Source organism: Gorilla gorilla, chromosome 2 (assembly GCF_029281585.2).
Source record: "Gorilla gorilla gorilla isolate KB3781 chromosome 2, NHGRI_mGorGor1-v2.1_pri, whole genome shotgun sequence".
Classification (NCBI taxonomy): domain Eukaryota; kingdom Metazoa; phylum Chordata; class Mammalia; order Primates; family Hominidae; genus Gorilla; species Gorilla gorilla.
The window spans coordinates 165,067,128-165,092,506 of NC_086017.1; the positions used below are offsets into that span (position 1 = coordinate 165,067,128).

General features: G+C 38.2%; 1 long non-coding RNA gene across 1 annotated transcript in view; it reads right to left on the reverse strand.

Moving 5' to 3' along the window:
* Positions 1 to 1,241: 1,241 nt before the first annotated feature.
* LOC129532492 (uncharacterized) overlaps positions 1,242 to 25,379 on the reverse strand; it is a 36,021-nt gene continuing 11,883 nt past the window's right edge. The window contains exon 2 of the long non-coding RNA XR_008678268.2: positions 1,242 to 1,499. This is a non-coding gene — a long non-coding RNA (uncharacterized lncRNA). The remainder of the gene's footprint in view (positions 1,500 to 25,379) is intronic.

Sequence of the window (25,379 nt, forward strand, 5' to 3'; positions counted from 1 at the left end):
AAAAATGAAAAAGACTTACCAAGACACAGGTTGTTCTCCATCTGTCAGAGTTAGAAAAAAAAAGATTCAGGTTGACAAGACATGTAGAAAGTCTTAAAATAAATAGAAGGCTATTAGACTGAAGTGGTTTTAATGCCCTGGGCTCCTACCCAAGCAAACCAAAACCAGACTCAAACGCATTTCTTGTAAATGATTGACTTAGAGGAAAACAAAATCTAAACTTAATCATCAGAAACCCCAATTTACCTCTAATTACATAAATAGAACTTTTTACCTATATAGTCCAATTAAGGCAACTACATAGCTATAATAAATCATTTTTTTTTTTTGGCATTGCTTCCACTTTTACTTTATAAAAGCTTTTTCTTCAAGGCCTTTAGGTAGAGCCACAACCACAAACTACGGTTTTCAACTGCCCAATTCATAAATACTAGTTTGCTCAAATAAATGCTTAAAAAATTTTTAATACACCTCAGTTTAACTTTTAACAGTACATTCCCATATAAATGGTTCTTGTTTGGAAACAAGTACTTTTCAAAGTGACTTGGATAAATACATTGTCAGGGAAGAGGTTAGAGTGTGTGGACCTACGAACACTGAACAGTTTCTCATAATTCATTAGCTTTTTCAAAGGTAAATAGGAGAAGCATTCATTTACCACAACTTAAGACTCTGCTCGGGATGCTATGGAGAGGATTTGTCCAACTTGCATTAACACAGGGGTGTTCTATGAGGAATAGACGAAGTTCCTACTGGGAATATGGCTCTAATACACCACTAATACACCTGGAGAGCCATTTGTTTAGGAACTGCTAGCAAGAACAGATCTTTCAGCCACTATAATAAGGATATTTGTGTATATTCTAGTATGATCACAATGGGCCTGAGAAATAATAAATATGGTTTTCATTAATTCCAATGATTTAAAATTTCCATAAATCATTAACTCACTAAGTGAATGCTGAGTGTCTTTGTAGTAGAGTGAAAAATGAAGTGGACCTGCAACCATGGGTGGAATTTTTGCCACTTACTATGTACCTTGATCAAGATCTTCAACTCTCTGAGCCTCAGTTTCATCAATGAAGTGAAGACCATTCAGCAGGTAATTGTTGAATAATTACTAAGCGCTTGGCATTGTGGGATATTAAAGAACAGTGAGACAGAGCCCATACCCCACGTAGGATTTAGGATACTCTTTGTTGTTACTCCATAAAATAAAGACATTGGCTACAGAGAAAGTCAGCACTTCACTAATATTTATTGAGATGCCAGACCTCATCTACTTATTTTGGTGAAGAAGATAATACGCAGTTCAGTGATTTTGTTGCTTTAGGAAAACCCTCCGGAAGGTTGTAGAAGTGCAGGATTACAATCTCATTCTCATCTTTCCATTCTTAATGGTTATTAAGAGCAGACTCTGGAATCAGACTGCTTGGGTTCATGTCCATAGTCTGCGACTTACTGTGTGACTTTGGACAAATATGCCTTAGTTTCCTCATCTGTAAAATGAAAATCATGAAAGTATACATCTCACATTGCTGTGAAAATTAAATAACATACATAAAACATTTGAGCTGACATACGCGTTAGCTATTATCATTAAAATTAGCCTGTCCACACAAATTACTCTAACATATAGAGTCCAGTAGGCACCAAAATAGTGGCAGGCAATTATGGATTTGCCTTTGTAACAAGTGTCTAAACACAGATTAAATTAAATATAACACAGATTAGGTTAAATATCCAAGTTACAATTTATCAGTGCTGCTTAGTTATAGAAATATATAAATATCATGATGCAAGGCCATTAGACAACAGATAATGGAGAGCATTGTTATACACAATTAGATGTTTCATAAGAAAGTAATAAAAAATATGTATTTTTAATGTGTGTGAGTCTTTAGGCAAAGGCAAATGGCATACATGTTTAAGCTAAATATTAATGCATTCATTTCAACAAATGCAAAAGTCCTTTCCTTCAATACTTAGTAGTAGAGACTACCAAAAATGTCAAAATAATATCAAGACATTTGATTACAAGCAATAATATTCATCTAAACTAAATATTTTTAAGAGCAGAAGGAGAGAAAAAGTGGCAGTTTCAAAAGGAAAAAGAAACAATATTTGGCCTGTTTCCTGAAGTTTCTATTTGGGGCATTTAATTCTATTTCACTTTTGTTTTATCTTCTCATTGAATTTGTCCAGAGAGCAGGAAGGAGTTCTGTTATTATATTTTGTGGGTTGTAAACCTTGACATGTCACTCCTTTTTAATGCATTACCATTCAGAAACTTAACCTCTTATTTCTAAAGGAGAAATCTGTCCCTTGATTAATGTCCCAAAGACTTGTACACTTGCTATTTATTATTTTCAAAGAACTATCTCCAAGGAGTAAGGATTTGAATGTATGAAGGATATTAATTTTATCCCTATTATAAATCATTTCACCACATTTCTTTTCCTTCTCTGTGCTAAACTCCCATGTTAACGTGGCAACTGTAAGTCATAACAAAATTCCACAACGTCCGGTGAGATCTTCCACCAAAGTGATTACATGCACAGATAAGATCAAAATGTGCTATATACCATGTTAAACACCCGAGGATTTACATTCCATGTTAGCATATGAAAATCCCTGTAAAGAAGACTTTAACTTTTTACAAGCATAACATTTTTTAGCACACTGTCTCCCAAACATTTCAATCATGGAAAGTTTATTTTTTTTTTGATGCACCTATTAACATTTTATAGAACTTTTGTCCTGTAGGACACATCTTGGGAAGTAATACTGACAAACACAGAGCAGCACTTTAATACCTAAAAAAGCTCACGTATAAAGAACAAAGTACAGTCCTGGAAGCACCAGCAGGCCTCTGAAGTAGCTACAGGAAAAATAGCTGGCACAAAGCAATGCACTTGAATCCATAAATGAACTTCCCTCAGTTCTTCACCCACACAACTGTTTTCAAATTAAGGCTACAACTCAAGAGTTGAGGCTCACTGCTGGTGATGAAATATATCTCCCAGAGGTGTTCACAGAGGACAGCAAATGGCAGCATGCAGAAATCACAAGAGCATAGCATAGTGAGACTGTTTACAGACAGGAAAAATAGTTCTATACACATCAGCAGACTTTGGGGGTATATTACATATTAAAAGTTGAAATAATTTATATTAATAATAATAACACTAATTTTTCCAGAGGAAGTCATGTTCAATATATCACCTTTAAGTGGGTAATCTAGTGTGAAATACACTTCAGAAAGATTCGTTTTTATTTTTTTAAGATAGGGTCTTACTCTGTTGCCCAGGCTGGAATGCAGTGGTGCAACCATAGCTGACTGCAGCCTCAAACTCCAGGCTCTGGGCTCATGCAATCCTCCTGCCTCAGCCTCCCAAGTAGGTAGGACTACAGGCACAGACCACCACGCTTAGCTAGGTTTTTTGTTGATTTGTGTGTTTTTTGTAGAGACACAGTCTCACTATGTTACCCAGGCCGGTCTTGAACTCCTGGGTTTGAACAATCCTCCTGCCTCAGCCTCCAGAAGTACTAGGACTACAGGTTGAGCCACTACACCCAGACAGAAAGATCTCTATTAAAAAAATTAAATTTAAAAGTTTCAGTACGTAAGAAAATTTATATTTAATGGTGCATCTTAATTTCAAATGATAAGAGAAACTTTCTAAAAGCTATTCTAGTGATAATCTTACTGTGGGGAAAGAAACCATAGGAATCACACTAAATATGTTTAGATTTATACTCTGAATGAAATAGGTTTAGAACATACAGTTTTCAATAAATGAGTTAGATAAAAACTTTGAATTCATCTGTGATGCTAACCATGGGAATATTTTATCTTCTAGTGTTATTACATTAATCTACATAAACAAGATGGCTTGCCCAATAAGAAGTAACTCGCCCCTTCCCTCATTTCCAATGAATTAGTTATAAAATATGGCTGCCAGATTCAGCATGCAAAAATATATGATACCTACTCTGAAATTCTCTGAAAGTAAATTTAACTGGTATTTTATCTTTATCTAGCAACTCTACTACAGGTATAAAATATATTATGGATATAAGAAGCTATAGGAAAGTGGATCTTCAAGTTCATAGGGCACCCCTGGGGAAGATGGACAGTTAAGTAGTTAGGTGTTTTAAAACAAAAGTAAAGAAAATAGATTAAAATTACTAATCTACCTTCTGTCATGGGATGATGAAGCAAGAAGGCCCTATCCAAATGCCAGCCCCTCAGTCTTAGACTTCCCAGGCTCCAGAACTGTTAGCAATAAATGCCTGTTCATTATACATTACTCAGTCTCAAATATTCTGCTGTAGCAGCATAAAATGGACTAAGACAACAATCAACTTGGAAGAACATTCCCAGTTATGAAGATCCCTATCCTTGACCCAATGTGGGTAAAAGGCACTACTTTCTTCCTCATACAATAAATATGCTTCTCTCTGAGTGTGTGACTGCTCAGTTTATCCACCTAGGTGTATTGAAGTTGGGTGGAAACAGCTAGCTATTTCTATAAGCCTGGACATATGTTACAACTTAAGCTGAGTAAAATACCTTGGAGAAAACAAAATCACAGTGTCTGGAGTTCAGGTGAAAACAAGGGACCACAATAGATCACTGTGACATCCTCAGTGCCAAGGTTAATGTCTAAGACTAGGGACTTGGATGTAACAGTATTCTTGGAGAAATTACTTTATCTCTTATGCCTCAGGTTCCTCATCTGTAAAATGGGTAGAATAATGGCTCTTACTTCAAAAAGTTGTCATGAAGATTTAACAAGGGCTTACAACAGTGCATGTCCATAGTAGCCTTTGATAAATGTCACTCATTTTTACAGTAAAATTTTACTGTCTTATTCTCTGTTCAACCTGGAGCTTTCCCAGAAAAGAAGGCAAATTGTCCAAAGCCAAAGCTACTTTCTTAAAGCAACTAAGTCAGTAGTAGCATTGGCCTCACTGAACTGTTTTTTACTCTCATGGCCTGAGGTCTTTAGTAGCTTCAGAAGAATCTTCACAAACAATGATGTCCAAAGATATTTAAAACCTTAGAAATGTGTAATTCAATATCCTGACTAGATGGTGACTGGATACTTTATCAATCGGGTGTAACCTCATAGTCAAGAAAGACTTCCCAACTTAGTTGTCAAGTTAGAATGAGGAACAGAGTTACCTGGTTAAAGGTTTCAGATTCTAACTTCCCTGAACTAGGTTACTGAGATACACAGCCCTCTCTACAGGACACATGTAAGTCAAAGGTGGCTGTCTTTGGATTGATCAAGGACACTCTCCTGAACTCCTGCTTGTTGCCCTACCCCAGTCCTCTCCCTGGGCTAAGGTAGCTGAGTTAACTTGGCCCAGCTGAGTGTCAGAGAGAGGCTGCTTTTTTAATGCTGCTTAATGCAAATTATTTAGGAAGGGTCTTACAAAATATCTATTACTACTTAATATTTAGTTGGTACCCTTTGGGGTTGAAGAAATTGTATGTATTGTGACCTTTATTCATTTCATATTCCTGAAAAGCCTTTCATTAAACATTGCCTGACAGTTTTTAAAAACTAATTAGGAGTAGCTGAATGAGTTAATGGAGATCCCACTATCCTTCTTACCCTTCCACATTCTCATTATTCTGCAGTCATAATTCCAAAATTGAGACTTCATCATTGGAGCACCTCTTTGATGCAGAAGGTCAAGCGTTCACCCATGCTATTTCCAGCACTCCATTATTCATTTGGACTGGCAGTTCTCTTAATTAACACCTTGTCTCTATTTACTGCAAAAGTTCAGAGTTGGGAGCTAATGCCAAGAACATATGTAGTGTCTTTAATATGAATTTGCCACATTCAAAATGGAAATGATTTTATCTAAAACATCATCAGCTCAATAATGTTCAACAATGCACTGTAAAGTTGTTTTCTAACACTAATTATTGATCACCCGCATAATACTGGGCAGAATGAGTTTATCATTTCTCATTGCCAATGATTTATATAGGGAAAAACGCAAGTAAACTAATACACATTCTTCATTGTGAAAATGAGAGGCTACAGAGGTAAGGTAGATGCTGGTATTGTTTATAATTATAAGCCACCTAAATAAATATTCATAAAAGAATAAAAAGAACGCATGTTTAACACATTTTTTCACTTTAAAAAACACAATTGAATAATTATAGTATTTATATATAATACTTCCCTTGAGCCACGAATATAAAATTTGAATAATACATTATTAGAAAAAGGTGCAAATAGGAGCCTATGAGGAAACAATTGGAGAAGCACTTTCTCTTTTGCTGTTGGTTTCCGCCTTTGGGATAGTCACACCTCAGTGCAGCCCCTTTAACTCTACAGTATTCATAACATGCCACTTGTCTCAGAGACGAAAGCTATTAATGACTGTCTGATCCTCCTAATTAGCTTGACTGATTGGTGGGAGTCAGAGCAACATTAGCAGTCTGGCGAGGTTAGTTGCAGACTGACTTTAATTGTTTTGCTTATCACTTATTAATTACCATTAACTGCCATTTCAGAGTGTTCTATGTCAAGAAAGTTGGAACTCCATTAGCATAATTTGCCTGTATACACACTTTTTTTTGTATTGTATTTTTATTTGCCTATATCTAACACAACAGATTTTTAGATCCAGTGACAAGAGTGTAGCATTTGAGGACAATTTTACATTGAAGAGTAAATATATTAGTAGTTTGCAAAAAGTCCATTGGTAATATCAGGCCAAAGCAAAATGAAAAAAGTGTTAGAGAATAGCCTTTGCTTGGTTTTATGCAATAGAAGTTTTCTTATAAGAAATTCAAAGCACACTGTGTTTACAGACCTTGAAACAGATGAGAGGATCTTCATCCTTTCACAGAAGCAAGGGAAAGCCTTTTGTGATTATTTTAATGATTTTTAATATTACTAAATCAAAAATTAATTTTGACTCTATAACTATTTGTAATAGTTGTCAAGAATTCTCCTTAACTGGAAAAGGAGCACATCAACTATGTTTTTCTTTACTGATGAAAAGAAAAAAAATGCCTAGAACAATATGATGATTGGAAAATTATCCTGAATTTTAAGTTAGTCCCTGTGAATTATTTATAATTTGTCATCGAATGAGAGACATTTCTGGCTCCTTGTAAGAGACTGAACATAAGATGCACAACTGCTAGATTACATATTAAAATAAAACTCCGGCCCATAACCTGCTGTAACCAGTCCAGGAAGCCAAACCACAACCTCTGTAGCACTTGGTCCAAAAATGGTCAGGACTTGATCAATAATTGACAGCTTCTTAACTTTTGTCCCTGATTCCAACTTGCGATCAATGGGAGAAAGCCAAATATTGCTCCCCTAACCAATCTTATAGGATGCCCCATGAGTTAGTAGACCTCCAGCTTCCCCTGCCAACAGCCTCCATTAAGGGCAGACCTGAAGCCTTGCTTTTTTTCCCACCATAAAGCTTTTCCGCTTCACTACCTGCCTTTGAGTTTCTGCCAAATGCAAATGATGGTGGCTGACTTCCTTGCTATAGCAAGCTTTAAATAAATAGCCTATGCTTATTCTCATTTCAATGGTCTTCATTCATTTTCACACTTAGGAGTAGGCTATGTTTTTCTAAGCCACATCCTTAAAATGTGTGACTCTTATTATCAATATTTTTATATGACTCTTAGGCAGCCTCCATAAGTCAATTATACCTTCCAGAAAAATGAGATCCAATTTTACCTATAGTTTGCCAAATATGAGAGTGATTTTTCACCCCAAAGTAATTAAAGCTATTATTTACAAAAGAAGACTCTTAGTTTACTGGGTATGATGCATTCAATACTTTTCTAAAATAAAGCCAAGGAATTATATTGCTTACATCTGAAAGAAAGAGTAGAATTAAAAATAGTCTTTTCAGAGAAGTTTTACAAAGATAGAATCAAAAAGCTAAAGGCACACTCAGAACAAAGGGGCTTTCATGTGCTTCATAGCTTTCTTAACCATGAAGAGGGTTGAGTAGTGAGATGGATGTTAAGCCTACTTTCAACCCATATGAAAGGGCATAAATTAAAAATAGATTATGCAAAATTTCTAATGAAAGATGAGTCTAACTTATAGGTACAACTGCCTTGAGGTCTGTTTATGCCAAGCAGTTACCATAGTAAAGCCACAATTACATGAAATATCCACACTCATATTAAACCTAAAATTAAAAGGCATAAAAATCACATTAAGGGAAAAGAAACCTACTAAGGCCACAAAGGTCAAAGTTAAAGCCACCCATCAGCCTCAGGAGCTCCATGTTTCTACGTGGTTCTTTATTCAAACGAGCCACCAAGTATGTTAGTACAGAACAGTGTGCTCAAGGATAGTTCCCATCTAATTCATTAATATCCTGAACATACCTCTTAAGAGATCTCTGGGAACACAAGCACTCTCTTCTTTAAAAACCCGTTTCAAACCAGGTTTCTTGGCACAAGAATACCATGCATTCCCCTTTGATTTTCTAAACAAATTGCCACAAAATTATTTTTAAATCTAATTTAGTTTAACATATTTTAAGTATTTTATTTCTTTATTTGTCAAAAATCAAATGCTTTAAAATATTTTCAATACTGTAATCAATTACTATAAGTGTTATAAACAAATTTCAATTTTATAAAATTTCTTCTTTATTAAGAAAGACCCTAAAATGTGCAGCAAAACCCTTCTTCTCAGGGAAACATATTGATATCTAAGGCATCAATATTAATTCCCTGAAACTTCCTAGCCGGAGCATAGTATGAACCAATTAGCCCACCATTATAATGAGGATTGCAGTGGAGGTCATTCTGAAGCTATCACAAGTTTATGGAAAGAACAAATTAATGTTACTTTAATTTCACCCCCATTTTTATATATTACCATCCTCACATTCCTTGCCATCAAAGCTAAAATGAGTCAGTAGAGTATTGTAGTTACAAGTCCCAGACATCTATTTGACTCTTTTTGTTTCCTGATCTTATTTAAAAGAAAAAAAAACAAACAAAATTTTACATAAAATTAATTTAGCATTTATTAGTTTTTCTTGGTCAAATTCTGGTAAGTCTAATGGAAAGTGTGACAAAAAGGCAAGCAAGCAAATAAAACCATCTCGCATCATAGTGAATTATTGGAAAATCACATGTTAATAAAGAATTTGCATTATTTCATCTGTGTCCCTTCTCTAAAAGCTTCTGGAAAAGGGTTTTCACCAAAACAAGGGCATTAGCTAAGAAAAAGAAAAATATGGGATACAGGAAACAGGAGATCCCACGAGAGACACGAGGCAAAGGAAATCCCAGGGTCATTGTGAGGGAGACCCCAGGATGGCGCCTATGGCAAAGGTACAGAAAGCAGTATAGGGATCTCAATGAGAAACTTCTCTGGAGAAAAAAAAATTAATAGAATATCTGAAGCAACTGAACATCTTGAGGGATGATTTACTCTAGGAACTGCGAACTACATACAGCCCATGGGCCCAATCTACAATAGCAGATTTGCATAGTTGTAAAAGAGACTGCAAGGTGTAAGGATTTTTATAGAATATTTTTAAGGAAAAGTGTGCCAAAAAGGTTTCAGAATGATTCACGATAAGCACATTAGAAAATTAAGCAAAAGAAAATAAAGGATGATAATTGACACCTTTGAAAACAAATAGCTGCATAGAAAAGGAGAAATAATAGTTTACTCCATGACTTCTCTGTGAATTGCATTGTACAGTTATAGTAATATAAGTGTTGAATATTCGTCTAAGCAGAATCACAGTATTTGAGGAGGATGGTGAAGGCTAGGAGAGAAAAGAGAGCTTCATCTTTGTCATACATAATAGAAATTCAATAGGTAATGGCTAAAAATGAAAAATCAGAGAGTAACAATTAAAACCATGTTTAAACACATGACACCAAGAGAATCAACTGAAGCAGGTAAAAGTGTTGCCTCTAGTGAGGAAAAGAGAAAGAAAAAGAGTTGACACTGCTGTTTTGTTAACAAACTTTGTACAACTCTTTGACTCAAATTATGTGCATACGTAATTCCACAAAAGATAAAATTAAGACTTAAAATAAAATAAATTTGGCCTGGCATAATATAAAAACCACACATAAAATGTTGATAGTCATTTCAGAAAGTTTTCAGGCCTGGACAATGTACTGCCCGTGTGCATTTAATTCTTCTACTGATCCATGGTTAGAACAATTATCCAAAATGACCAATTCACATAATCTTTGCACCCTAATGAAAAACATTTATTGTTATATAAGAACAGTTAAGTCCCACTGATTCCATGGGACTTTAAATATACAGTTGACCTTTGTACAACATGAGTTTGAATTGTGAGGGTCCACTTATAGGTTAACTTTTCAACCAAACGCAAATCAGAAATACAGTATTTGCAGGATGCAAAACCTGCATATACAAAGGGCCGACTTTCCCTATTGGCAGATTGGGTGAGGCTGACTGCAGAACTTGAGTATGCATGAATTTGGGTGTACTGGAGTGGTTCTGGAACCAATCCCCAGTGTATATGGAGGGATGACAGTAATAGATATTCTGAGAACTATTTCTCCAAGAAGCCTCAGATAATTCTGGAAGTTATTTATTTATGGTGGCACTATAAGCTAATGTTTATTTCAGCTCCTCTGCCTCAAAATGAAAAAAAGAAAAGAAAGAAAAAGGAGAGAAAAGAAAGACAAATATATCCTAAGATTATTATCCAGCAAAAAAGATAAATAAGAATTCTTTGATGCTAGGTAACAGAAAATTTTAAAATACTATATATATAAAAAAAAACATGTATGTTACAGACTAAGAAAAGTATTTGCTGGAGCTATTCTCATTCTCCTCTGACATTTAACAGATTCATGCAATATTCTACCCAACTATCCTGAATGCCAAGCTATAACCAAAGCTTTCTTGTTTCTTGAATAGTGCTTTGCAATTTAGAATAGTTTTTTCTAATAATCACTGCAGTGATTTGGCTTATATTTAATGCTTTTAATTTTTACTTTGATACATAAATGACATACATGCTATTAAGTCTGCCTTCAAAACTAAAGGCATTCCTACATATTATCACAGATACTACACAAAATTGAGTTTCTCTTTGTATGTGCATGTATAATTCAAAATTGAAAATACCATTGCATTTAATGTTCCTGATTCTCCTAGCAATAATTTGTCCTTTTCATACTACATCTAAGACTTGATTCATCAACTATGAGATCATTACTATTTGGGTGCTGGCATCCTAGAATATAAGAGTGATAGAATACAATGAGCCTTGTGTTGAGAAACTTTTACAAGCAGCAAAGAATGCATATAATATGAAAGAAGAGATGAGCTCATGCATAAGATGTAGTAGTGTGAACTGAGGTATTGAAAATTGGTATGCCTTAATGTCAAATAAAGATCTTAATCTTATTTGACTCTTTGAATCTAAGGACTATAAGATTGAATGATGTGGTTATAGTCATTTGAAGTCTAAATTTTCTAACTTTTAATACCTTTTGTTCAAAATGACTCTGTAATCGAAAGAAAACCTAGAAGAATCAGTCAAGTTTTTGAAGATATATTTGGTACTATTTTCAGTAGATTTTTAAACTGTGCCTACATAAAATCAGAACATCAGGATGAAAATTAAATTCAGTCAACCAGAAAGTGTTGAATACAAACCAAAAATACAGATGAAGGATAACAAAGTATAAATCCTAAAGCTTCATGGAAATTTTATTTTTGCTTTATTTCTTGTATTAGCAAGCCCTTCTGATTCTTTAGGCTTTCATCTAATACCATGCCACTGAATCATTTTACTCTGTACTCTCTCTTTCTTTGGGATCTCAAATTTTCTGAGAGATTACATTCCTGTTTATCCTTGAAAAGTTTTACAAAAAAAAATCTTACTGTTTTGTCTTTTAAATCTGTCATTCTACTCCCCAAGATTGGTTTTATTGCTAAAAATCTCTCTTTTCTTCATAACTTCCCAGCTGCCTTCCCACTCAAAGGAAACACAATTTTCCTTCCCTGACTTTAGATTAGGAAAGCAAAACTACCCAAAATAACTTAAATAATTTAAACCAACCAGCATCCTCTTTTAAGCAGAGTTTTTTTATGACTCAACACGAGTCACCTAACTTGATCCTGATTTTGGAATTCCTACAATTTCAGCCATTTCAACGGAATCATCTAATGTTAAGCTTTGTCTTATGGTCCCATGGTCTGCTTTTCTTGGAGAGGTGTCTCTGTTCTCTGCCTTTTGAGTTCTTCATCTGGTTTTCAACCCACTGCTTTATTTATTTGCCCTGGCTCCTGTGTGGTCCTTGATTCCTCACTGGTCACCAACATTTTTCATTCATTAAATTTTTTATTCAACAAATATTTATTGATGACCTTGTTTGAGCAAGGCACTGTGCCACGTACAGCGAGGAATTTTTTTGTTTGTTTGTTTGTTTTTTGAGACGGAGTCTTGCTCTGTCGCCCAGGCTGGAGTGCAGTGGTGATATCTCTGCTCACTGCAAGCTCTTCTTCCCGGGTTCACGCCATTCTCCTGCCTCAGCCTCCCAAGTAGCTGGGACTACAGGCGCCCGCCTCCACGCCTGGCTACTTTTTGTATTTTTAGTAGAGACAGGGTTTCACCATGTTAGCCAGGGTGGTCTCCATCTCCTGATCTCGTGATCTGCCCGCCTCGGCCTCCCAAAGTGCTGGGATTACAGGCGTGAGCCACCGCGCCCGGCCCCTACAGCGAGGAATTTTTGAAAGTCAAACATTATAATAAAGCCTGCACACAAGAGGCTAAAATAAAAAGAAGGATACATAAGCCTACCATAGCACAGTTTTGGAAAATAGTGTGAATTGTGATCAAAGGGATTACTGGGACAAGAGGTTGGGACATGGAATGAAAAAAAGGATGAGGTTGGGACATGGAATGAAAACAACTTTCATGGAAAAAATAAACATGGATAGAATTTGAAAATCTAAGATATGTGCACACTTTGGGGGGCTGTAGGCAGGTGGTAGTACACAGGGTGATTCAAAAAGGGAAGAATTTCAGGCAGAGGAAACATGAGTTGTATCAGGCATAGAAACCTGGAACAAAATATTTATGTTTGCTCAGACCTCAGTCTGAAGGAAAGGAAGAGCAGTAAAAATGAGAGTAACCACCTCCAGTTCACTTTACTCCCAGTTTTCTTGGTACAAAAGAGTGAATAAGATCTTTATCTGCATAAGAATCAGGGACTTTCATCACATGAAATATGAATGAGGAGTATTACTTGGCTAGCACTTTAGAGGGCATTTGTAATCTATATGATATTAATCAGGAAGTGATTAAACAGCAATGCTCTTTTCTACATTTGCCTGGAAATGCTCAATGGTGTAACACAAGCAAGAGCCATGAGGATGCTTCACAAATAAAGGATCCATTTTCAGTTGACTGCAAATAAGAGGAGATTCTTTCCGCTTAAAGGACTTTCAAGCCCTTTCTATCAATTTGCCCAATAAGAATATTTCCCTGAAGTAGTGATGGTTATGTTGAGATGTAATCAATGACCAAGAGCTAGTGAAAGGGGTAAATGTGACACAGGTGTTGCAAGGGGAGGGCACAGCACACACAAAGGCTTAGTGGTGGAAGGGAGAAGGGCACTTTCAAGGAACTGAAAGTCTGTAGCAGCACAGAAGGAGGGAGGGGCAGAGTGTAGCAAGGGTAACAGGAGATCACTAAAGGGCCTTGACCGGGTATACAGCTTCTGGTGGATACCCAAAGAGCAAGGAGAAGCATACAAAAGTTGTAAGCAAGAGAGTGACGTGATCAGAGTTTAACTTCTTTTTTTTATTATTATTTTTTATTTTATTATTATTATTATTCTTTAAGTTCTAGGGTACATGTGCACAACATGCAGGTTTGTTACATATGTATACATGCGCCATGTTGGTGTGCTGCACCCATTAACTCATCATTTACATTAGGTACTTCTCATAATGCTATCCCTCCCCACTCTCCCCACCCCACGACAGGCCCCGGTGTGTGATGTTCCCCTTCCTGTGTCCAAGTGTTCCCATTGTTCAATTCCCACCTATGAGTGGGAACATGTGGTGTTTGGTTTTTTGTCCTTGCGATAGTTTACTGAGAATGATGGTTTCCAGCTTCATCCATGTCCCTACAAAGGACATGAACTCATCCTTTTTTATGGCTGCATAGTATTCCATGGTGCATATGTGCCACATTTTCTTAATCCAGTCTATCAGAGTTTAACTTCTTAAAGACTATTCTGGATATTGTGGGGCAGTGATTGGAGTAGAGCAAGAGTGGACACGAGATCAGTTAGAAGCTATAGCAGTAATCTAGCAGATAGATGGCAGTGCTTAGGCTAGAATATTTGTGGTGAGAGAAATAAAAGAAAGTAGATGGAATCAAGAAGTATTTGGAAGACAAAACTAACTGCATTCAGAAGCTGATAAAAAATAAAAGTAAATAAGGAGAGAATTTATCAGAATTACTCCCACATTTCTATTTGCAGAATTTGATAGATGGTAGACTCATTAATAAGAGTTACGGAATAGAAGAAAGTCACATTTGAAGGGAAAGATAAGTTTATTCGTGGATATAAGGTTAAAGTATTCTTAGGACATCAGGAGTAGTATACATAGAGTCTCCCATCCCCTGCAGCTACAGTAGAATAATCTGAAGGTTGGGCCCACGATTAATTACAACAACAGAGCAACTGCAGAGTAAGTTGAATTCTCCACCCCCTCAGGTATGCTATACCAAGGTCAGGGCCATTTTTGAAAAAGAGTGGGGTCGGGAGACTTGGGATAAAGACATCTGGGCAAATGCACTGGAGATTTATTAATCCTTAAAGTCCCTGAATCCTCCAGACCTGGAGAATTGGACAATTTGTTTCTATTTAAGGATAGCAATGCCTCCTTTGTTGAAGATGATGCAAGGTCTCTGCCATGAAAGATGTATTGGTCAGGATTCCATCAGAGAAATTAGACCAGTAGGAAATATACATTAAGAGATTTATCGCAAGAAATTAGTTTAAGCAATTGTGACAGCTGGCTTGGCAAGTCTAAAACGTACAGGGCAGGCTATCAGGAATGGCAAATTGGAACTTTCAGGCAATACTGAAACTGCAGTCCACAGGTGAAATTTCTTCTGGGAAGCCTCAGTTCAGTTCTTACAGCCTTTCAACTCATTGAATCATACTCACCCAGATTGTGTAAGGTCATTTTCCTTGCTTAAAGTAAACTGGTTATAGACTTTCATCACAACTGCAAAATACATTGACAGCACCACTTTGATGAGAAATTGCTTTAATAACTGTTGATTATAGTCTAGCTAAGTTGGCACATAAAACCGACCATCATACACGATATCATGTGTGCCCATCAAGATTTAGCTGCACCTCGCCTCCTGGTCTCCAGGCCAATGACTAGGGCTAATTCACAGTATAACCAGCAGGGAAGGTGTTGTAAAGAATAAAAGGAATTATACAAATGTAGGGCTCTAGTATCTTCTCCAGGACATGAACTGGCAAGAATCAGGAGAGTGTATATAGGATCCTGAAAGTGCTGTATGAAAATGGGGGTGAGAGAACAGAATATGAACTTGGATAAGGGAGAGTATATCAATATTGGATCAACCCTCTCTTGTAACACAAAATTTAATATGCTGGCAAACACCTCAAGAGATGATGATAAAACAGTGAAGTAGTAATGCTAGCACTGCCATAGCAGTCAGTGGTAGGAAAGACTAAAACGAGCAGAGAAGTGGCCATGCCAGAATGAATGTAGTATTTAATCTAGAAAATTTATTAGCTGACTATGATCCATGTGAGGGCCCAGAGGACATTGGATTTACCAAAGCAATAAAGAGCATGCTGGTGAGAGAAGTATTAACATGATTGAGAAGCTCGGTGACGGTTGTCTTATGGATCCCAGGGCTGAAGGTAGGAGGTGCTGTTACCAAAACCAGTGATGATAGGTCCCCAGAGTAACAAAGCTTGGTGTCAGAAACAGGTGCAATTTTTGGAACAAATGACAAGGTCAGAGTCATCCAAGGATCCTGACCTGCAGAGATCTACAGAAATGTTTAATAGAATGTGGTGTTCTAGGATAAAAATAGGTGGAAAACCAGAAAAATATTGTTTAATTTTTATAAGCAAAAGAAATTGAATATGATAATTGGAAGGTTGAGGGCAAATGACCCTCCCAAAAATATTGATGACTTACCCAGTTTCCAAACCTAAGGTAGATCTTAGGCTTCAAACACATTAACTAAAAAGGGTTTGGATTCTCATGGGAAAGAACCATTTAATTCTATAACAATAACATAAGGTAAGGATTCTCCTTAGTTCTTCTCCAAAGGGACCTATGGTCATTTATTTGGGTAAACACATACCAGGTAATAGTCAGAACTTTTGAGAATGTTGGTAAGAGTCTGAATTGCTATGGATATCTAACAACCTAAAGTATTATCTTGACACCCATATTAGAGTGAGGGGTACATGGGATTAGAATAGGTCATCTCTGTTCATGATTATTTCTCTACTACCTGAATGAAAGCTCAAACTGGACACACTTCGTAATTGGCAGTAACCCTATGTTGATTCAGTGACATGTGATATAAGAGCTCTCAGAGTTGCCAAGACCATGTGTAAACTCCTGGAATTGATTTCCTATCCAAAATCGAGATTGCAAATTTTAAAAAACAATATCAAAGTGAGTAATGACAGATTAATCTCACCATTAAAAATTAAAGTATGCAGAGTGGTGGTCCTATCTGTTATTTTGGGATAGATCTTCAACTCCAAACCCACTCACCTTTACTTTGTTTTGTGATGCTGGGGCTGGTTCTCTGAAAACCAAATATTGGGCTTGTCATCTGGCTGCATGATTTCCTATGTATCAAGGATGCTAGAAGAGTCTGCAAGGCTGTTTGCTTTCTGTAGGCTGGCTTGCTTGCTTGCTTTCTCTCTCTCTTTCTTTCCTTTTTTTTTTTTTTTTTTTTTTTTTGTCTTACTCTATCACCCAGGCTGGAATGCAGTGGTGCAATCTTGGCTCACTGCAACGTCCGCCTCCCAGGTTTAAGTGATTCTCTTCCCTCAGCCTCCCAAGTAGCTGGGATTACAGGTGCATGCCACCACGCCCGGATAATTTTTGTATTTTTAGTAGAGACAGGGTTGCACCATGTTGGCCAGGCTGGTCTTGAACTCCTGACCACAGGTGATCTGCCCGCCTCAGCCTCCCAAAATGCTGGGATTACAGGCATGAGCCACACACCCTGGCCTCTGTGGGCTTTCTTTATCACATGTTAACACCCACCCGAGAACCATGGAAGAGGCACTAAACAACCAGGTAGGCAGAATGAGTCAGCTAATTGATGTCAGCCAGGGTCTGTTATTGCTAGCATAATCACTCATGAGTGCCATGGCCATGGTAACAGGGATAGAGACTCTACACGGATCCAACAGTATGAGCTTCAACTTACTAAGGATAATCTAGCTTCTTCTATGGAATGGTCAACTTGCCAGCAGCAGAAATAAACACTGAGCTCCCAATATAGTATCACTCCTTAAGCACTTGGTGAAAAGGTAGTTTGGACTCCATCTATTCTCAAATGAGCAGAAATTTATCTCGACTAGACTTGTCACAACTTTGGGTATTGGTTTATCTTTTCTGCCCACAGGGCTTTAGGCAACACTACTGTCTAAGAGCCTACAGAGTACTGCTCAATTGACAATAAATACCATATAACATCACCTCAAACAAAGAGACTCACTTTATAGAAAAAGAGGTATGGCAATGACTACGGCATGCACTAAGCCTATACCACACCATACCAACTAGTAGCTTCCAGCCTGATAGAACAACAAGACAATCTTTCCAAGGTGCAGCTAAAGCACCAAATGGAGGTGAGACCCTAAAAGGATGGGACACCATCTACCAGGATTAATTATATATCCTAAACAATGAGCGTTATATGGTGCTGTGTTTCCAGTAGGTAGAGTATATGGGACCAGCAGCAAAGGGGTGAAAGTAGGAATGGCCTCACTCACCATCCCTCCTAGTGACTCAGGTGGGAATTTTCTACCACAAGTTTAGACATTACGGGTCTAGAGACCCTAATTCCCAAAGAGGAAATTCTTTCATGAGAAGACACAGCAGGACTTCCACTTAACTTTGAGTTATGGCTACTAAATTCAGGTCCATTGTACCAAGAGACCAAAAAGTAAGGAAAGGAGTTATCACATGACAAGGGTAATTGACCTTGATCAGAAGGAAGTGGGGCTACCGTTACACAATGTGGATAGGGAAGAGTGTTACTGGCACCCAAGTGATCCACTGGGACATCTCTTGGTACTCTTCTGCCCAACTGTAAATGAACTGGGCAAATGGACAAGTCCAGCAACCATAGCCTGAGAAGGACATGGTGACTTTGGGTCACCATGAGGGAATGGGTATGAAAATCAGTTGTGGTCTCAAGACTAGATATAACAGCTGGAGCTCTAGTTCTTCCTATTAACATTCATTGTGTAAGATTTCCCAAGAAATGAGACCAATAAGAAGCTTGGAGCAACTACTCCTCAGTGTGGTGAACTTACCATATGAAGCAAATGGATCTGAGCAGGCCAATGGATATATTCACCCATGCCATCTTTCTAAAAGAGGAATTCATTTCCCCAGGTGACTGATGGGTTTGTTAGTTGCTGGGGCCTCACAGCTGTATTTCTCTCCTGGAAGTGCCAAAGGGAACCTCCTTACCCGAGGTTTCTCCCCTTCTATTTTAATGCTGGTTAATACAATTATAGACAAAGGACCTACCCTCTTACATCAATTCAGAAAAACTCTGATGAACCATGCCAGTTCCAGAGTTCCCATTAGATCTGGAAAGGCCTCTGGTACAAATGCATCAGTTTGGCAAGCTCTCCTTTTCAATCCTGCCTCCCCAAATTCTTTATAGTCTCTTCTGAAAGTACTCTCCATAAACTTCCTACATACAAACCTCTTTCTAAAATCTGTTTCCAGAAAACCCAACCTGAGATTAAGGTTATTCCCAAAAGTCAAATCTGTATGCAGAGTGGGTACTGATGCCAGTTTGGAATGTATTGAGGAGTAGGTGGGAGAGGAGGAAATGAAATAAAATTTGGTTAAATAAAGAGAAAGAATTAGAGCAGTAGTTCTAGTTTCTCAATGCCCTCATTTGTAAAATGGATATTAATAATAGTACTATACTTCAAAGATATTTTATCCTTTTGTTACAGATTGAGAGGATAATGTTGCTATACACCACAGGGTGTATTTTTATTAATCATCATTTTACCAGTTAGGAAACTGAGATACAGAAAAATTATGACTTGTTCAAAACTTTAGACATATTAAGGAGTAGAACCAGGATACAAACTCAGGCAAACCTGACTGTAAAGTCTGTGTACGGATCTACCATTTTCTACTACTTCTTCAGAAGACAAGAGGGATTGAGGCAGGGGTGGGCTAGAGCTGAGTTGTACTAGATGCAAAGCCTATGTGCTCATCTCTTTCCATGCATGGTGTTGATGTCATATTAGTAGCTTAAAATCAGCCATGGTGGTAAGTTTTACACTACAGAAATCAGCAAATGTTGCAAATCAGGATTTCTTTTTTCAGAAGGCTATTTGTTAAACATTAGCATAAGACTATTGGATTGGTCTTAAAGGGAGGGACACCATCTCAACTGTGATAAGAAGGAACAAAGAAAAGATGAATACAGATTCACAAAAATAAGCAGGGTCAGTGGTGGGAAATCAAGGTGATTTCCATTTTCTCCATGTGGAATCTGGTGGCAAGACCATCTATTACGAGTTGGAGGACAGGTGTGGTATCAAATGATTGTGGGGAAGATCATTATCACTTAGTATAATTCCCACAATAATAAGGATGAATTAAATTATAGCTGTTATTATCAAATATGCCATTGACCATTTATACTCTGACGATAATTATGGAACAGCATACAATTCTCATTACAGGGTGTGGATTTAATTATTCTTAACAAATCCTTTTGCTTTACAAGTCCAGAATTGAAGAACTCCTTCAATTATTATTGAATATAAATTTCTTAACCAAATGAATTCTATTTATTAGATTTAAGAATTTTGTGACCTGAATGACAAAACAATACAGTATGTACAACCTTCCTTTGAAATTCGATCAAAGCTTGTTTTGTCACGTGCCCTATAAAAGTTACTCTTTCTCATATTTCATCTCAATGACTCTGAGAAATGTGCATGTTTGTGTCATTTTCATTGTCCAGTATCTCTCTTTTTAATAATTAACATTAAGATTGTTTACATGAAAGAGATTACTTGCATTTTACAGTGTGCTGAAAAGGAAACAGAAAAGAAGGAAAGAGAAGGAAAGCCTGTAACTCTGTGACAAGCATATTTGGGGGAAAAAGAAGCCCCAGGGCAGAGTTAAGAATGAATGAAGCTGAAATTTAATCCCTGGGATCTGTGGGACATTGGAAAGGGCAAAGAGATGCCACAAGCTGACTGAGAAGTGATCTGGGGGGGGGCTCAGCAGGCAGTAGACAAAGAATGGAGCCTTCTGAGGGCTGAAATGGTGCATCACCTGCATAAGCACCTGTTCCAGATCACCAGCTTTAACACGCACTGGCATGTGTCAATCTCACTTTGGTTTTCAGGGCTTTGAAATAAAAAATATGACATATAGGGCTTTTCAGAAGGAGTAAAATGAAAACAAAAAGTTGCTAATCTATTGTGTCTCCCATAATCACTTTATAAAAGAACTCAGTGTTTAAAAGTTATGTTAGACACATTTGGATGAAAAATATTTTTACTTAAGTATGTCATTTCTAGTAATTTTGTGGGGGAAGAGAAACAATTCTTAGGAAAGGAAAATCTTTATGCAGTTTTTCATCCTGTAACACTTTATCCATGCATCCTATAACCTTGTAAGCTAAGAAGATCTTAGATTTTATCATAAAATAATGACTTAGCATTAGCTTTGTAACTGTTATTCAGGGTAGAATTTAACACTAAGGAGAAAAAAATTGAGCTCTGTCATCATAGGGCTGAATTATTTCTAATGTCCCCTACAGCAGTAAGTGTAGAACACAGCTGAGGGCTTAAAATTCTTTCATCAGAGAACACAATTATTTTATGAAAAGGAAAGACTATATGTCAATGATTTTAGTTGCTGTTTTTATGGTTTGTTAAATAATTAGTCTGATTCAAAACTAGGACATATTCTGAAAAGTCAGCTTCTTATCCTCATGGGATTACTGCTGTATTGTACACTGCTCACAGTACTGAGTTTAAAACATTTGCTGGTGTAATGATGCAGCAAAAGCCAGGGCATGGGTTTGGTGGAAAGAAATGTCAAGTATGTAAGTGAGATCAAGAGATGAGAGAGAACTAAAGGAAAACAATCCTGTGGGACCAATGATACAAATTTATCTAGACAACTGTTGGGTCAGGTCAGAATATTTCTGAATATTTATTTCAGCTGGTAACACCTTACTTTCACCTTTTATTCAGCTCCTCTTCAGTATAATTGTATTCACTCATTCAGTAAGCATTTACCCTACTTAGTGCCAGTTACCAGTATGCTGGGCTCTGCAGCTGCAGCACACAAATGGGAGAAATGGTGACATAAAGAGATAACTACAATGCAATATAGAAACAGTGTTTTGTTTCAATACAATTCAGCTCAGATCAAATATAGCAGCATGAGGTCAAAGAACTAGCCTTGATGTGTTCCATCATTGCATCTGGAAATGGGGATAAATACACATACTTGCCCATCTCGTTGAGCTCAAATGCATGACTTCTAAGTCTTCATCCATAATAATAACAGGCAGTGTACGGTTTGATGCTTAATGTTACCAGTAACGTGGCCAAAAAGGTATGGAAAGGGGCAGAATTAATTTGACCTGATGAAATCATGCAGCCCAGAAAAGTAAACTAGCCATGGGCAGAGAGAATGCTGGTCAGGAGTATGTGGGCAAAACTAGAGATACTGAAATGCACATGGCTTTTTTGTGTAACCAATTGATTTGTTGCGCTGGTTCCCTCCTTCCCATTTTTCCCTCTCCTTGTATTCTCTTCTCCTCTCTATATGAACTCATATGATCTTGTTAGGGGGTAGGTAGAGTAAACTTGCATCACTTAGTCTTTGCTCTGGATTGCTTCCAGCTAATTGCCTGTGTAATCCCTCTAATCTGGGTCATCAGGAAAAGAACTCAGTTTTCACAACATAAGCACTGAATAATCCAGCTGCTAAGATTTGGCCTCATGGGATGTAAGACGTACAATTTTTGAGCTAACTTTAGTCAATCAACTGATCAACCCAACATACACACAATCTGTTGATATTCTATAAGTCAAAATCAATAAACTGTTCTCCAAACTCACCCCCATTACACCTTTGAACTTCTCACCTCAAGTTACTTTTCCACGTTACTCCTAACTACAGCTTTGCATAAGCCTCTACCATTCTATCCATTCTTACTGCTTTTCTTCTCACCCTGATCACCATGGTATTCCTGCCTCCCTATGTTTATTTAGAAGTGAAGTATGACTCAGTAAACCTTCTAGATACTTTCATGCCAAGCTGAAGGCCCCCTTATCAGAGGGAGTTCACCTTGATGATCCCTAGACCTATTATGCTCTTCCATAGCTTACTGGGTAGAGAGAACAGGCTTCACCTGGTTTCACAGCCTGACTTGGACACTGACTATGTGACCTTGGGAAAGTTGTCCACCACCTTGTCTCCATTTCATCATCTGTAAGATACAGATATTTTAACTTACCTTATGAGGTTGTTGTGAGTATTAAATGAGACAAATCAAGTAAAGTGCTAGAAGGAGTGCCCAGCACATACCAAGTACATGATAATGATAACTATTCTTATTTATTAGTAGAAATAACAATGAAGGGGAGGGACCAAGATGGCCCATGAGAAGCAGCTGTGGTCTTTGGCACTCATGAAGAGGAATGAAAGCTGCAAGTGAATTCAGCACCTTCAACTAAAATATCCAAGTTCTCACATTGGGACTGACTAGGCAAACAACTCAATCCACAGAGAATGAAGAAAAGCAAAGTGGGGCGATGGCCCACCCAGGAGCACCACGGAGCCAAATGAACCCCAAACCACATCCTGGGAAACCAGGTGTCTCCCACAGATCTTTGCAATCTGCAGATCAGGAGATCCTCTCATGAGCCCATGTCATCAGGACCTTGAGTCCGATACACAAAGCTGTGTGGAGTCTCAGCAGAACAGCTACTCAGGCACACACAAAGACCCAGGAGCTTTACATACCCCAGCTCCAGGATCCCTGGCAAGGGGGGAGATCTGCCTGTACATATGCCCAGCAAAGGGGCTGAATCCAGGGAGCCAAGGAGTGTCATTCTGCAGGCCCCACTTCCCATGGCACCTCAAAAGTTAAGACACACTGGCTTGGAATTCCAGCCAGCCAATGGCAATGCTAGGCAGGCTAGAGTCAGCCTGAGATGGGACCCAGTTCCTCAGGGGGAGAGGTGACCTCCATCTCTGCACTTCAGTAGATTCAGACGTTTCAGCCTACTGGAGTTGGAGAATCTAAACAGTCTGGAAGAGGAAGGGTCCCCCACAATGCAACACAACTGCCTTGCCAGATGGTGGCCAGACTGCTTCTTTAAGTGGGACCCCAATCCATTCCTCCTCACTGGCCGGGAACTTCCTGTGGAGGCTTCAGCCACTTCAGCCAGGGTTTTATGGAGAAAGCTCTGATCTCTCCCTGAGATGGAGCTCCTTGGGGAAGGGGCAGCCACCATCTCTGTGGTCTAGCTGGCTAAGCCGTGCCAGCCTGCCGGATTTGGAGAACCCAGAAAGTCTGGACGAGGAAGGGTCCCCCCAGTGCAGCACACCTGCTCTACCAAAAAGCAATCAGACTGAGATTCTTTAAGCAGGTCCCTGATCCTGTTCCTCCTGACTGGGTGAGACATCCCAACAACTAGAAAAAACTGGTTGCCTCAGTTTTTCCTATACCTGGAGGTATCTCCAGTGAAGGCCATGAAACAGCAAAAATGGCCACCCGCTCTTTCCTCTGGAAGCTCTGTCCCAGGGGGCTACTGACCTGTTGCTGTCCTGAGTGTTCCTGTAAGAAGTGGCCAACAGGACTGAGGCTGAAATGGCTGAAGTGACAGAAGTAGGCTTTAGAAAGTGCGTAATAATGAACTTTGCTGAGCTAAAGGAGCATGCTGTAACCCATTGCAAAGAAGCTAAGAATCATGATAAAACAATACAGGAGCTGATAGTATAGCCAGTTTAGAGAGAAACATAACTGACCTGATGGAGCTGAGAAACACAACACGAGAACTTTACGATGCAATCACCAGTATCAATAGCAGGATAGATCAAGTGGAAGAAAGAATCTTAGACCTTGAAGACTATCTTTCTGAAATAAGACAGGCAGACAAGATTAAAGAAAAAAAGAATGAAAAGGAATAAACAAAACTCCAAGAAATATGGGATTAGGTAAAGAGACCAGACTATGACTCACTGGTCCTGCCCAGTGAGGAGGAATGGATTGGGGTCCCACTTAAAGAAGCAGTTTGTCCATGATCTGGCAAGAAGGTTGTGCTCTTCCAGACTGTTTGGATTCTCCAATACCAGCAGGGTGGAATGTCTGAGCCTACAGAAGTGTAGAGATGGAGGCCACCCCTTCCCCCAGGAAGTGGTTTCCCTCTCAGGCAGATTCTTACCTATTGCCATTGTCTGCCTGGAATTCCAAGCCAGTGTGTCTTAACTTGTGAGTTACATGAAAGAGACAAGGAGAATGGAACCAAGTTGGAAAACATACTTCAGGGTATCATCCAGGAGAACTTCCCCAACCTAGCAAGACAGGCCCACATTCAAATTAACAAAATCCAGAGAACCCCAGTAAGATACTCCATGAGAAGATCAGCCCTAAGACACACAATTTTCAGATTCTCCAGGGTCGAAATGAAAGAAAATATGTTAAGGGCAGCCAGAGAAAAAGGCCAGGTCACCTACAAAGGGAAGCTCATCAGACTAACAGTGGACCTCTCAGTGGAAACCCTACAAGCCAGAAGAGATTGGGGGCCAATTTTCAATATTCTTAAAGAAAAGAATTTCCAATCCAGAATTTCCTATCTGGCCAAACTAAGCTTCATAAGTGAAGGAGAAATAAGATCCTTTTTCAGACAAGCAAATGCCATTTATCACCACCAGGCCTGCCTTGTAAGAGCTCCTGAAGGAAGCACTAAACATGGGAAGGAAAAACCATTACCAGCTACTACAAAAGCACACTGAGGTACACAGACCAGTGATACTAAGAAGCAACCACATAAACAGGCCTAC